General features: G+C 50.6%; 1 protein-coding gene across 2 annotated transcripts in view; it reads right to left on the bottom strand.

The window, feature by feature from the left end:
• Window positions 1–11,387, bottom strand: part of PAK1 (p21 (RAC1) activated kinase 1) — a 99,660-nt gene extending 88,273 nt beyond the window's left edge. For both annotated transcript variants that reach the window (XM_079973830.1, XM_079973831.1), the window contains exon 1: window positions 10,726–11,387. The gene's annotated coding sequence lies outside the window, so the exon portion shown is untranslated. The remainder of the gene's footprint in view (window positions 1–10,725) is intronic.
• Window positions 11,388–12,388: the final 1,001 nt, after the last annotated feature.

Below are 12,388 nucleotides of genomic sequence, written 5' to 3' on the forward strand. Positions count from 1 at the left end.
AGCCAGTGGACAGGGATGATGGGAATTGTAGTCCCAAAACATTGGGGGGGGCGAGTTTGGCCACTACTGCTATAAATCAAGGAGGCATATGAGAGTGTAGGTGGCAGCTCACCAACGGGTAATAATAAGAGTTGGCAATATGTTGTTGATGATGATCAAATCTGTACAGTGGAAACTCATGTTATGTACTGTCCCCCTTACGAATGGTTTGGCTAATGCGACCCGCTAACCCGGAAGGAGATGCCCCTAGTTGCAACCTTTGCCCTGAGACACAGGGAGAAGTCGCACGGCGGCAGCAGAAGGCTCCATTAGTGAAAGCGCATCTCATGTTAAGAATGGTTTCGGCTTAAGAACAGACCTCCGGAACGAATTAAGTTCATAACCAGAGGTACCACTGTATAACACCCTTCATCCAAAGGCCCCTTAAAAGGCTCCAGTGGGGGAATAAAGGTAAAGGGACCCCTGACCATTAGGTCCAGTCGTGACCGACTCTGTGGTTGTGGTGTTCATCTCGCTTTTTTGGCCAGCGTACAGCTTCCGGGTCATGTGGCCAGCATGATTAAGACACTTCTGGCAAACCAAAGCAGCGCACAGAAACGCCGTTTACCTTCCCGCCGGAGAGGTACCTATTTATCTACTTGCACTTCGTGCTTTTGAACTGCTAGGTTGGCAGGAGCAGGGACTGAGCAACGGGAGCTCACCCCGTCGCGGGGATTCGAACCGCCAACCTTCTGATCGGCAAGTCCTAGGCTCTGTGGTTTAACCCACAGTGCCACCCGCGTCCCCAATGGGGGAATAGGTGAAGGCTTTTTAGATTGTAAGGTCTTAGGGGCAAGTTCCTAATCCCCCCCCCGCCCTCCACCTCCTAAAGTTTTGTGAGCGCTGACAGAGGAGCGTCACTAGAGGAGGAACCTCAGAAGTCATCTAGTCCAATTCCCCCGCCGATGCAGAAAAAATCACTGCCAGGAAAACTGGACCTCAAAGTCACTCCGTAAAAATAAAGAGCCCTCCTAATTTAGGCTATCGATAGGAAACAGCAAGCCAAAGCTGCAAACCTTTGATCCACGCTGAGCATCCCACATGAACTGATCTTGCAGAACCAAACTGAAGCATCTTTGATGGAAACGGGCAGATTTGCTACAGCGCTGAGAAGGGGAAGGAATGTCACAAAAAGCCACTCAAGCAGGTGGTATCCAAGGCTCCCACCAGAGCGCTTCTGTCCACAGCCTTAAGAGTTGGACAATCCTCTTTTCGCAGTGGAATTGCAACTGACAGGCATCAGGGGAAGAAGAGGGACTCAGAACACCCACTGGGAAGCTGCTGCAACTTATGTCAAGCGCTCCAGCGGTCTCAATTTGCAAGGGACACCCCCTGCTAAGTCTGTGCCCCTATTCCCCTTCCTTTAAAAAAATTGTTTTGCTTATACAAACTTACCCTAGAATTCTTCACATTTCTACAGGAGCCCTTGCTGGGTATGTCCAGAGTGTGTGGGTAGGCAAACTAAGGCCCGGGGGCCGGATCCGGCCGAATCGCCTTCTCAATCCAGCCCGCGGACGGTCCGGGAATCAGCGTGTTTTTACATGCGTAGAATGTGCCCTTTTACTTAAAATGCATCTCTGGGTTATTTGTGGGGCCTGCCTGGTGTTTTCACATGAATAGAATGTGTGCTTTTATTCAAAATGCATCTCTGGGTTATTTGTGGGGCACAGAAATGCATTCATTATTATTATTTTTCAAAATATAGTCCGGCCCCCCACAAGTTCTGAGGGACAGGGGACCAGTCCCCTGCTGAAAAAGTTTGCTGACCCCTGGTTTACAGCAAACAGACAGTGGGGCAGGGCATATGGGAAACATGTTGGTTGGGGCACCTATAGGGAGCCCCTACTGCTGGGTTCCTGGCCACATACAGAGTGCTTTCCATGCACGTATATTCTAATGACCATGCATACATTGAGACTTAAGTCAGCTGCTCAACCTCCCTATGCATACTTAGAATCTGAACATCTAAAAATGATATACAAAACTGAATCTGGGCAGTGGATTAGATCAGGACGTTGTATGCAGCCTTTGGTAAGAAATCAGGTCTGATCTTTGGAAAGAATACTCTGTCCGTTCCATGGCAGCTGGGGGGGGGGCAGGGAGAGGGCAGAAAAGGAGACAACCACCCTTTGGCTTCTGGCCTACCCACTGCCAACATGTGGGAATTCAGCCAACAGAATCAGTCTATCCCTGGATTAGATGCATCTTGGCTGCACAACATACAGTGGTGCCTCGCAAGACGAAAATAATCCGTTCCGCGAGTCTCTTCGCCTTGCGGTTTTTTCGTCTTGCGAAGCAAGCCCATTAGCGGCTTAGCGCTATTAGGGGCTTAGCAGATCAGCTGTTCAGCGGCTTAGCAAATCAGCTGTTCAGCGGCTTAGCGGATCAGCTGTTAAGCGGCTTAGCAGATCAGCTGTTAAGCGGCTTAGCGGATCAGCTGTTAAGCGGCTTAGCAGCTTAGCGGATCAGCTGATAAGCGGCTTAGCGGCTTAGAAAAGGGGGGGGAAGGGAAAAAAACCGCAGGAACTCGCAATACATTTTTGTCTTGCGAAGCAACCCATAGGAAATTCGTTTTGCGAAGCACCTCCAAAATGGAAAACCCTTTCGTCTAGCGGGTTTTCTGTCTTGCGAGGCATTCGTCTTGCGGGGCACCGCTGTATACACAAGCAAATACATGTGCATGAAACCCAAATGCCACTGTGCTTATTTTGCACCAATGGCCCTCCAAAAACTGCCAGCCCAAATCTACTACTTGGACACCTCTGAGGGTGTCGTAACCAAATTTTGCAAGACAGTTCATGAGATCAGCTGTTGCCCACATCTGGATAAAACTGGACATCATTTTGAGTCAAGATGGCAGGATGGACTTTTCAAAGCTGATATGGGTGTTCGTAAGAATCCCCAAGCAACAGCAAATATGAAACCAGCCAATGCCTCTACATAGCCCCATGCTTATTTCAGACATCATGATATATTGGTATATTGCAAAGTTTAGGTGGTGATATATCTAGATGCTTCTTGGGAGAAAACCAACGACAAACCTGGACAGCATGGAAGAATTTATGCTTTTGAATTCTGGTGCTGGAGGAGACTCTTGAGAGTCCCATGGACTGCAAGAAGATGAAACCTATCCATTCTTCAGGAAATCAGCCCTGAGTGCTCACTGGAAGGACAGATCCTGAAGCTGAGGCTCCAATACTTTGGCCACCTCATGAGAAGAGAAGACTCCCTGGAAAAGACCCTGATGTTGGGAATGATGGAGGGCACAAGGAGAAGGGGACGACAGAGAACGAGATGGTTGGACAGTGTTCTCAAAGCTACCAGCATGAGTTTGACCAAACTGCAGGAGGCAGTGGAAGACAGGAGTGCGCCAGAAGACAGGAGTCACGAAGAGTCAGACACGACTAAACAACTAAACAACAAACAACGTATCTAGATGTTGCCCTTCCTGGAGAAGCTGGGGGTCGAACCTGAGAACTTTGGCTTACAAGGCAGATGTTGTGCCATTGAGCTATGGCCTTTCCCCCAAAGCACCTTGGAAAGTAGGTTGGACGTCACCATGTCCAACCACATGCAGATTGCAGGATCTGCCGCTCAAGAAGCAAACTCCAGAATCCCTGGCAGATGGCCACCTGGTTTTCACCTTAAGTACTTACCAGGAAGGAGAGCTTACCCACTCCTGGGACAACCTGTTCCACTATCAAGCAGCTCCTGCCATCAGGAAGTACCTTCCAATCTTTCGCCAAAATCTGCTTGGCCGCAATTTCCACCACTGGATCTCGTGCTGCTCGCTTGGAGCAAGAGAGGACAGGCCTGCTTCATCTTCCGAGCAAAAACCCTTCAAAAATTTGAAGGCAGCCAATCATGTCCGCCTTAATCTCCCACTCCTCCCAGGAGCATTTTTGCACCTGGCTATCAGCCACTGGCAACCAAGTGAAGATGCTTGAGTGCCAGGATGGCGCCTGACATCTCCACCATCTGGAGGTACATGCCTGGGGGGCCTCCAACCCAGCTCTTTCAATTGCTCCTCTTAGGACTTAGTGCTTTAAATGTATTGTGTGGATGGGACCTATCGTGGCTTCTGGGTTCCCTGGGAAGAGAAATGGATTGTTAAACCAGTACATATAAAAGGATGTTAAACCAGTATATATAAAATGATGTCACATAGAGGAGGGAGAAAGGTTGTTTTCTGCTGCTCCAGAGAAGCGGACATGGAGCAATGGTTCCAAACTACAAGAAAGAAGATTCCACCTAAACATTAGGAAGAACTTCCTGACAGTAAGAGCTGTTTGACAGTGGAATTTGCTGCCAAGGAGTGTGGTGGAGTCTCCTTCTTTGGAGGTCTTTAAGCAGAGGCTTGACAACCATATGTCAGGAGTGCTCTGATGGTGTTTCCTGCTTGGCAGGGGGTTGGACTCGATGGCCCTTGTGGTCTCTTCCAACTCTATGATTCTACAGTGGTACCTCAGGTTAAGTACTTAATTCATTCCGGAGGTCTGTTCTTAACCTGAAGACCACTTTAGCTAATGGGGCCTCCTGCTGCTGTTGCGCCACCGGAGCACGATTTCTGTTCTCATCCTGAAGCAAAGTTCTTAACCCGAGGTACTATTTCTGGGTTAGTGGAGTCTGTAACCTGAAGCGTATGTAACCCAAGGTACCACTGTATGGGGATTCTAGCTGTGGGAGGCAAATAGAGGTCTCCTAATAACTCTCAGTCTGACGTGGGTGGCGCTGTGGGTTAAACCACCGAGCCTAGGGCTTGCTGATCAGAAGGTCGGCGGTTCAAATCCCCACGACAGGGTAAGCTCCCGTTGCTCGATCCCTGCTCCTGCCAACCTAGCAGTTCAAAAGCACATCAAAGTGCAAGTAAATAAATAGGTACCACTGTCGCGGGAAGGTAAACGGCGTTTCCATGCGCTGCTCGGATTCGCCAGAAGCGGCTTAGTCATGCTGGCCACATGACCCGGAAGCTGTACGCCGGCTTCCTTGGCAAATAAAGTGAGATGAGCGCCACAACCCCAGAGTCTGTCATGACTGGACCTAAAGGTCATGGGTCCCTTTACCTAATAACTCTCAGCACCCATAACAAACTCCACAGTGTTCGAAATTTGCACCTTGCTATTGGCGTCACCAAGTGAAGATGCCCAGGTGCCAGAATGGCGCCTGATGTCGCCACCATCTGGAGGTGTATGCCTGGGGATCCTTGGGTCGAGACTATTTTCACACACAAGTAACACATCCTGTAGAATTCTATTTATCATCATCATCATAATTTATTATTTGTACCCTGCCCATCTGGCTGAGTTTCCCCAGCCACTCTGGGCGGCTTCCAACAAAGACAAAAAAACACACTAAAATGTCACACATTAAAAACTTCCCTGAACAGGGCTGCCTTCAGATGTATTCTGAATGTCAGGTAATTGTTTATCTCTTTGACATCTGATGGGAGAGCGTTCCACAGGGCGGGTACCACTACCGAGAAGGCCCTCTGCCTGGTTCCCTGTAGCTTTGCTTCTCGCAATGAGGGAACCACCAGAAGGCCCTCAGAGCTGGACCTCAGTGTCCGGGCAGAACGATGGAGGTGGAGACGCTCCTTCAGGTATACTGGGCCGAGGCCATTTATATTATATTATATTATATTCATTTAATCAGAAGGAATTTCAGGAACCAAGAAGTTGTATTGGCATATCAGCTAGAAGGGCTGTAGCCTAGCTTTCTCCCAGACACGCTACTTTCCTCTGTGTGGGGAAAACCTCTGCGAGGAGGCGCAGTCAGTCTTGTGAGTTCCCACCCGCAGCCTGAAGCTGAACAGCCCAGGCACTGAAACCAGATCTCCAGCTGGGTTCCAGATTGCAGTGCACAACCACAGGTGTGCAAAAGGCCTGGATCCTGAACCCACAGAGGCCTATCACATCCCGCCTTTCAGTTGCTCAAAGGTGCAAACAAGGGCTTTTGCTTCCCTTAAGCATCGATAGTCTGTCATTCTGATAGTCTGTCATTCTGGCCCAGGTTATTGGGCAGGGTGGGGCAGGTTAAACATTAACCCCTGCTGTATACAGGTTCCTCAGGGAAGCAAAACAGCCTGCACAGTGAGTTTGTGTACTTCTAACCCTAGCGGTTGTGTAATCCGTTTCAGACAAAGGAGGTGTTGAAAAGGACATGGTTGCAGCATCACTTTAAAAAAAAAAATCCTGCAAAGTAAGGAGGAAGCAAAAGGCATCCCAGAATGGGCCAGTCTCAAATATTTAGGTGTTTGGAATCATGCAATTTGGAACATGGATTTTCGATATGGTGTGTGGGCCGGCATATGTCGGGGGGGGGTGGCATGAGGAGCGGGCGGACGAAAAAGAACAGAGGAGCGTGGCTCTTTGGGGGTTATTTTGGCATGTTTTCAAATCACACATGGTTCTTGTTAAAACACATCATTAGAAATTGTACACTCACAATCGGGATCCTTGTGTCCAACAGAGCGGCAGGCCAGCCTCCCATTAGGTCTTTAAGGGTTTTCAGAATAAAGGCCGTTTATTTCATTCACGGCTTTAACAACCCATCAGGCACCCCTGTGATTAACTCCCTTTTGCTGAAAAGGAAGTAGCTTGAAGCTTTTTTTTTTAAGTGCCCTGTATAGCATAGAGACTCATTTCTGGAAAGAGGCGAGATTTGAACTCGGGGTATGACACACGAGGTGAGGTTTAAAGCAGCGCAAGAAGCTGAAGATATATAAGCTAGGTACCAAATGGCCCCTTAAACCAAAGTTGCAATTGTCAAAACGGAATGTCTAGTTGCCATTTTTGATAAGATGGCTCTGAAATCTTGTTTTTCAAATGATGGACTGGCTGTGATTGCCTACAGGAAACTCAGGCCACATGCTGAAACAGCCTTCTGCTCCTTTTTATCTTAGTGCAAACCAATTCCCCATAAAAGCTCAGTTGAACCCAGAGGAAATGCGTGGGCTGGACTCTGTTTTGCCAGCACCGAAGACGCTGGCATTATTGGACAGTTGCAGGGGGCAAAGATCACGATTCCCGACACTTTGCATTGAGGGATGGTGAACAATGCCTTCAATAGAGAAGAAACCCCTTGGTGAGGCTCCCTTTCTGAAAGTGAATGCCCTCTATAGAGTTCTGCCCTGCAGAAAGAGCACGATCCATCTCTGCACTCCCAACTCCCCCATCCTTCTCCGCAGCAGCAGTGGGGGAAACTGACCCAGGGCATTTAGGCAAGATGACCCCAACCGGATAAAACAATGCGCACACAAACCCTTCCCAGGAATCATGCGCTGCCACAGACGGTTGGTCACAAGCCACCCGCAAAGCCTGAGCTACTCGAATTTGAAGGGAATCCAGTGCTTTTCCTGAAAGTATTTCCACTAACTAAGCAGAGAGAGAGAGAGAGAGAGAGAGAGAGATATGAAGAGGAACGCTGGGGGAAATCATTACTGATCTGATGCTCAGAAATTATCCATTTCTTGCCTTTCCGAACGGAAGCTGTTCCGGAAGTCTGTTCAACTTCCAAAACGTTTGGAAACCAAGGCGTGGCTTCCAATTGGCTGCAAGAAGCTCCTGCAGCCAATCAGAAGCCGCGGAAGCTGTGCCGGAATTTCGGGTTCCAAAGAATGTTCGCAAACCAGAACATTCACTTCCAGGTTTGCAGCATTCGGGAGCCAAAATGTTTGACTCGCAAGGCTTTCAGATCCAAGGTACTTATTCCTGTAAAATGCTTCTTCCAGCTAATTAAAGGCTACACTAATCCAGTGGAGTCCCTAAAACAGTTGGATGGCACCTTGTACGCCTCCTCCTGGCAACTCCCGCAGCAAAGCTGGTGCCAAGCATCTTGCCCGGCTTTTCTTTGGACCATATCAGTGAGGCCGAAAGAGGGGTCTTGTCGCCTGGGCCTCCATACACACTGCCCAGGCTTGTGCCCCAAGGAGATCATTTCTGTGCTGCAAAGGCAGCGGTTTGGCTTCAACCCCGGAGGCATCTCGAGACATACGGTGCCAACGAGAACGACAAAAAGTGGGTCAGGCTACTGGTCCATCTAACCCAGGCTCAGTTTATTCTAACTGGAAGCAGCTCTCCAAAGTATCGAAACACAGTCTTACCCACCACCTACCTGATCCTTCTGCCTCTACCTGGGGAAACCAGGGAATGAGCAGGGGACTTTCTGAAAGCAAAGCACCCCTCTACCACTCAGCTATGGAAGCGGAAGCACCAGCCTACATAGTATTGTGTTGGCGCATCCTATTCAATTTGGGAGGGGACGCGGGTGGCGCTGTGGTCTAAACCACAAAGCCTAGGGCTTGCCAATCAGAAGATTGGCAGTTCGAATCCCCGCAACGGGGTGAGCTCCCGTTGCTCGGTCCCAGCTCCTGCCAACCTAGCAGTTTGAAAGCACGTCAAAGTGCATGTAGATAACTAGGTATCGCTCCGTCGGGAAGGTAAATGGTGTTTCCGTGCACTGCTCTGGTTCGCCAGAAGTGGCTTAGTCATCCCGGCCACATGACCCAGAAGCTGTACGCCGGCTCCCTCGGCCAGTAAAGCGAGATGAGCGCCGCAACCCCAGAGTTGGAACACGACTGGACATAATGGTCTGGGGTCCCTTTAATTTACCTTTTATTCAATTTGGGCTTTCATTCTCCACAACTAGCAAAGATATGCACCTCCAGTCTCACGTGCTGCAGGAGCACACTCAATGCCCTTGTGCTCCCATCCCACATCACATACATCAAGTCTAGTTCACATGTGAAATGTACATTGCTCAGATGTGTGAACTGCCTCCACTGAGAAACAGAGTGGTTGGCCAATACAGTATAAAGGTCTGCTCTGTCATGCCTCATTCCCCCATGCGAGTCATCATGTTGCAGTCATCAAGCGATCTGCAGGCAGATCTGAATCAACACCTCCAAAGGGCAAAGTAATGCATTAAAAAAAAAACCTCACCATACCAGTGATTTTGCGGTCAACAAAAAGATTAAGGTATACTAAAGGACCCCTGACCATTAGGTTCAGTTGTCGCCAACTCTGGGGTTGCGGCGCTCATCTCGCTTTATTGGCCAAAGGAGCCGGCGTACAGCTTCCGGCTCATGTGGCCAGCATGACTAAGCCACTTCTGGCGAACCAGAGCAGCGCACGGAAACGCCGTTTAGCTTCCCACCAGAGCGGTACCTATTTATCTACTTGCACTTTGACGTGCTTTCAAACTGCTAGGTTGGCAGGAGCTGGGACCGAGCAACGGGAGCTCACCCCGTTGTGGGGATTCGAACTGCCAACCTTCTGATCGGCAAGTCCTAGGCTCTGTGGTTTAACCCACAGCGCCACCCTCGTCCCTTAAGGCATACTAAGTCGCAATCAATTTGCATTAAGCAATATTGAGTATGCAATCCCACCAGCACCAGAAATACCCCAGGGTGCACAGGGGCAATTAGAAAATAAGAGCCCTGGTTTGTTATTTGGAGAAGATTCCCCCCCCCCCCGAAAAGGCTAGGCTGGGAAATTTCACTCACACCTACCCACCCCCCTAATACTTTAGAGCTTTGGACAAAAGAGATCAACTTTTGTTTCATCCTGTTCCCTGAGATGCTAGGGAAATTTAACTCTGACTCTCTTCTTCCAGTGTCCAAAGCACATTGCAATTATACCAAAGCAAAGCAAAACTGATTTTTTTTAAGGGGGAACTAAACATTTCAGCAGTTTTGCAAAAACTGCATTTATGTCACACACGGATCTTTGCTGAGCATGCCACCCCAAAGACAATTCCCAGGGACTAAGTCCCAATGAACCTAATTGTGTTGGGAGCGGTGGACATACTTCTGAGAATTGTACTGTTAAGCCTCCAAAACAATTTTAAAAGCCTTTGTTGTGGGAGGGGGGCTGTTAAATTCCTCCAGCGGATGGCGGATAAAAGGAGCCAGGTGTTTCACACACCCGCCGGCCCCCATCCTCCCACCGGAGGAAAGGAGTCCTCAACTCAGCCTGGGAAAAGAGGAGGGGCGCCGGCAGCCCAGAGTCGAGTCCCTTTGTTAAATGGCCCGTCGAAGGAGCGGAGATTCTTTTGAATGGAAGGGACACGGAGGCGGCCCATCACCATCCACTTTTGGGGGGGGGGCAGATCTTCTTATTTGCTTATTTGGGGAAGGGGGCGTGGAGAGGTGGGCAAACAAAACCTGCAGCTTTGCATTCAGACAAGGAAGCATCCGCCGAGCGCCTTTTCTAATTCCATAGGTGCCTTTTTCGCGTGGGGGCGTGTGTGTGTGAAAATCAATTTCATGCGCGCACACACCCCCCCCACACACACCTAGGGGGGGGCGGGGAAACCTGGGATTCTATGAAATGCAGAAGAACGAGAACCGGCCCTTTCAGGAAGGGCGATACAGTCGTGCCCTTCTTGTTTTGGTGCGGCCGATGCACCACGCAACGCCCCCCCCCCCCAAAAAAAATAATCGGACCCCCCCCCCAAAAAAAAAAAAACTTCACCAGGAGGATCCCTTTCGTCCTCGCCCTTCCAGCTGCGCAAAAGAGCGAGCGAGAGAGAAGGAACTCTTGCCGGCGAAGGCGCAAACTTGGCAGCGCCCGGAGCGCAGCGCCCGGAGCGCGCCTGGGAATTTGGAGACGCGGCTGGTCGGAGCAGCGCTGGCTCTGCGGCTGCTTCCGCGTGTGCGGCTGGTGGCATCGCGCTAAGGGGACTTACCGGCTTCTCCCCGCCTCCTGCTGCTGCTGCTGCTGCTGCTGCTGCAAGCCGGCCAGGCGGGCGCGCAGCCGAGATGGCTTTCCTCTCCTCCGCCTTCCTCTCCGCGGCTGCTCCGGCTGGCGATCCCTCGGCCGGCGCTCCGCAGCGAGGCGAGGCCGCCCGCCCAGCCGCGTCGTGCCCTCGGCCCGCCCCTATTGTCAGAGCGGCCGGCCAGCCTCCGCCTGCTCCTACCTTGCCCACCCGAGGACTGCGGCAGCGCCCGCCCCCGGGGCCACCTACCCCCGCCTCGCCCATTGGCTCGCCTCCCTCGGCCCCGCCTCTCTCCTATGGCTGCGGGAGGTGTCCTGCTCGGCGCCGTCGCCTTTCTTCAGGAGGTAGGGAGGCTGGACGGGGAGGTGGGGTCGGAAGCGTGCAGAGAAGGAGGGGAGCTCGTAGCCGAAAGGGCTGCGCCGGCCGGCAGAGCGCCGGGGAAAGTTTGGAGAGGAGAAACGCACCGTCATGATTTCCCGGTGGAAGCGGCAGGATCAGCGATGGCGAAGCGTAATTACGCACGGCGGGGGATTTCGCTGGGAGAGAGCTTCGGGGATCGATCGGCGGAAATGGGAATCAAGTGGAATATGAGAAAGAGAGAGGGGGACCTTCATTCATAGACATAGATTTGTAGGGTTGAAAGGGACCCTGGGCTCATCTAGTCCAACCCGCTGAAAAGCAGGAATCTCAACATACAACGCCTCCAATTCTCAGCAAGATCAACGCTGCCTTATAGGCACGCAAATACGACTGGGGAAGGTCACACGGTCATTCATCTATCATGCAGGCACAAGCGTTCACTAAGGAATTAAACAGGGGAAAGGGAAATACAGTACACTGGTAGCTCAAGAGTTTAAACAGCCAAACACAGGGGAAAATAAGAAGTGAGTACCTTTCACACAAAATGCAGTTCCTGGGAAATACTGACCAGCCAGGTTGTGGTTTCCTTATTAAAGAAAGTTTACTTGAGAGTAAATTTACATGTTGAAGTACAGAAGTAAGAAAAATTTGAAAAAAAGAGCTTAGGACTCGCCTGTTGGAACAGGCCAGTACCCCATCTAGTCCAGCAGTGTGCCTGCACACGAAAGCTTATACAGTACCCAGAACATACCGGTATTTAGTTGGTCTCTAAGCTTCTACTATTGGGATGCGGGTGGCACTGTGGGTTAAACCACAGAGCCTAGGACTTGCCGATCAGAAGGCTGGCGGTTCAAATCCCCACGACAGGGTGAGCTCCTGTTGCTCAGTCCCTGTTCCTGCCAACCTAGCAGTTCGAAAGCACGTCAAGGTGCAAGTAGATAAATAGGTACCGCTCTGGCGGGAAGGTAAATGACGTTTCCGTGCACTGCTCTGGTTCGCTAGAAGCGGCTTAGTCATTCTGGCCACATGACCCAGAAGCTGTATGCTGGCTCCCTCGGCCAATAAAGCGAGATGAGCACTGCAACTCCGGAGTCGGTCACGACTTGACCTAATGGTCAGGGGTCCCTTTACCTTTTTAAGGTGCTACTGGACAATTTTTTTATTTAGTCCAGCATCTGTTTTCACACGCATCAAGCAGAGGCCTGCCTACATGTGTCCAGCCTAATGTGTGTGATCTGTCAGGACCGGTCCACCCATGAGGAGAAAGCGCCTC

The sequence above is a fragment of the Podarcis cretensis genome (genome assembly GCF_951804945.1).
Source record: "Podarcis cretensis genome assembly, chromosome: 4".
Lineage (NCBI taxonomy): Eukaryota > Metazoa > Chordata > Lepidosauria > Squamata > Lacertidae > Podarcis > Podarcis cretensis.